Below are 3,426 nucleotides of genomic sequence, written 5' to 3'. Positions count from 1 at the left end.
AAGACTCCACCAGAAAATCACTAGAGCTAATCAATGAATATAGTAAAGTTGCAGGATATAAAATCAACACACAGAAATCCCTTGCATTCCTATACACTAATAATGAGAAAGTAGAAAAAGAAATTAAGGAAACAATTCCATTCACCATTGCAACGAAAAGAATAAAATACTTAGGAATATATCTACCTGAAGAAACTAAAGACCTATATATAGAAAACTATAAAACACAAATTTTAAATAACTCACATAATCAATGTTTAGATGAAACAAATAAATACTAGTTGGACAAAAAAAGACTCCCTCTCTTATGGCCCTTCCCAGATACCATCCAAGGTAACTATGACCCTGGTTTCCAGGACCATGATTTAATACACCCTGTATTGAAATTTATACAAATAAAATCATAGAGTTTAGATATTTTAATGTTTTTCTTCTTTTTCAGAATTACTATATATTTCTGAGGTTTATCCATGTATTTACATGTAGTATAACTTATATATATATGTAGCTTATTAGAAAATTCTTGAATCTGTCTCACACATAAATAAGGGGAAGTTGACCAATTTTTTTTTTGTTCTCCCATGTCACATTAAAAATTAATTCAGTGATAATAAATCTTAGCTCATGTATTCAGTTGTGCAAGAACAGTAACATTAAAAAGTAACATATTCTCTATATCTTAACAGTAGCTCTGAATTCAGTCTCCTTTCTTCCTTGACCTGTTTTACTTCATTATCCTTGGATAATTCAGAAAACTCAATAAGGATAGCCTACATCTGAGCCTTAGTTATAGCTTGATAATGGTTGTAGCTCAAATGTCTATTATCCCTGCACTCACAGTTCTTTGTAGCCTAGAAATAACCTGCCACTTCTGTGCCATTCATTACTGGGTTACAGGAGTCTTCTGAGAGATTACCTGTGATTCCCCAAATACAATTGAGCTATGCAGGAATTTCTGTCTGATGTCTGCATGAATCCTTCACAGTTATCCTAAGCACTAGGACTTAGTGTCTCTTCTGTATTAAAGACCTTTACAACTCTCCTTATTTTCATCCTCTTACCTAACTAGGGATAATATCCCTCTCAGTTTTATGACTAGTTTTTCCTCTTCAAGATATTATACTCTGATTTCCTTTCATTTATTTTCTCCACGATTTTAAAGAATTCTTTTTTTTTTTTTTTTTTGAGCTTAGACATTTTGCTGGGAAAAGCATGCCAGACACAAAGTCAACTTCTGAATTTTTTCTTCCCACTTGCCTCCTCTCAAGTAATGAACTAGAGGCCAGTTTACAAATTTAAGGTGGAAGCAATAGGGAATTAAAAATTGCTAATAAATACACATATTTTTTAAATCTTGAATTTTTAATATATCATCAGTCCCTTAAAACTTACATATTGTCAGCTACAAATTGGTAACAATATGATACAGAAATAGACTGAGGATAGAAACTATTTGGTGAGGGAAAAAAAGTAAAACAGCCTTCCTATTCTTTATATCCACCTGTTCAGATGTGAAGATGTTTTCTAATTCTAGATTTTTATTACTCTAAATATTGAAAATCTTTGCATCTTCTGAGTTATTAAAATTCTCCATATCTAAAATATTCCGACAAACTCAATTATTTTACTCCCTCTTGAGAGTATACATACTGGGTTTATGAAATGTCAACAGCAAAGGATTACTTAAGCTAATCTTCTCTATTTATGGAAGAAAACACTGAGATATAGAGGACAGAAATGGCATAAATGAGCCTAAGGTATTTGCCCCAATAGTATACATTTTGATGCACTGAATCATCTTGAATCAAAGTGAAGTGTGGTAATTACATTAATTACATGTAACTTTATAAGAATTAATGCTGAATCCTGGATACAGTTTTCAAATCAAATTGTATGATCATAGTTGAAAAATTATTCTTAAATACTTTAATCTTATTTCTCAGAGTAGAAGTTTTTCTCTTTTCATTAGATTAAGTAATAAAGTTTTTAAAAAGTAGACAATTAAATACTATAAATTACCTGCTTAGTATTATATCCCTGAATATTGTAGTTTTAAAAATTTTAACAAGATTTTGAAGAAACAAAAGAGTATCATAAATTCATATTTTTATGTCTAAGTTTCCAGATATCTTGGGCAACCATGTATAAATATGCAATTTTATAACTAGCTTTCCTCAAGATACATATCCAAGTACTATGGCTGATAATCAAATAAGACTTCATCCTTTATTTCTCATTGTATCATAACTTAAACTAAAGCATAATTTTATTTTATATACCAACAAAATTGTCATTCTGGAAGATAGCTTTCATAATATATACTAAGACCATAGAAAATGAATTATTATTGTAATTAAGTGTGCACTGTCAAATGGCTTAGTAAAACACTGGCTTGCATGTCATATTCTTGTCTTGCTTAACAATTGCAATAAAATAGGAATTATAATACTTTAAAGAACAGTGTACAATTGGAAATAGAAATTACTGTACATACAAAGCCATTTGATATGATGCACTGTAGCTTACTAACAAAAATCTTAATAAGGATTAAGTAGAGATATAAAAAATATATGTTGCCATCTATTAACAATCAAATACTCAAAGGTATTTATCTTGTATCTACATTTGCTTGCTACTTTTTAAAAGACTCTTACTTAAATTCACAGAATAATGAAGTCCAATTTGAAAAGAAATGCAAATGATAAATTAAACCATCAGTAAAATTCAACAAAGACAATATACTGATTAAATACAGAAAACCTGAATGGCTTTGAAATTTTGATTGTTAACGGCAAATTAAATTCAACAAGGAAGATATACTATCTGGTACTGACACTCAGAAAATTATGCAAGAGTTTGCCACTGGCTCACCAGGTGCCTAACATGTCTTTGTATGTATCTGTTTCCATGGGATGAGTAGGATGTGTAGTTCTATTTAAATCCTCAAGCAATAACATAATTAGTGGTCCATATTTTCTGCATTGCCATTGAAGAATCCAAATTTGTCTTTAATTATTTAGGATTTTTTCATCTAAGCTCATCAAGGATCATAATCTAAGTATACAGGACTAAGGATAGGGGCCAAGTTTATTGGTTAAATAGATGGAATTCATTGAACATACCAAAAAAAAAAAAAAAAGGTAGGCCAATATATTAGGATGTTAAACACTGACTGGATCATCTTGCATGTTTTTATTCACTTGTTTTGGTTTTATAATTATTATTTTTACATATTTCTTACTACATGATGGAAACTTGGTGAATACCAGCTTCAAAGTTTCTATTTTACATATTAAACCTTTCTTATTTCAAATTTTATAATCTAAGATAAAGTTTCTATTTATCTCAGTTTAGATTTGGTTACTACAGATGGCCAGGATTTACCTGAAAAATGGAAATATGAAAAAAGTTATACTGTGGACAAAA

This window comes from Oryx dammah, unplaced genomic scaffold (genome assembly GCF_014754425.2).
Source record: "Oryx dammah isolate SB20612 unplaced genomic scaffold, SCBI_Odam_1.1 HiC_scaffold_14, whole genome shotgun sequence".
Taxonomy (NCBI): domain Eukaryota; kingdom Metazoa; phylum Chordata; class Mammalia; order Artiodactyla; family Bovidae; genus Oryx; species Oryx dammah.
The sequence above is the reverse complement of the archived record's forward strand: the minus strand, read 5'-3'. Positions refer to the sequence as shown.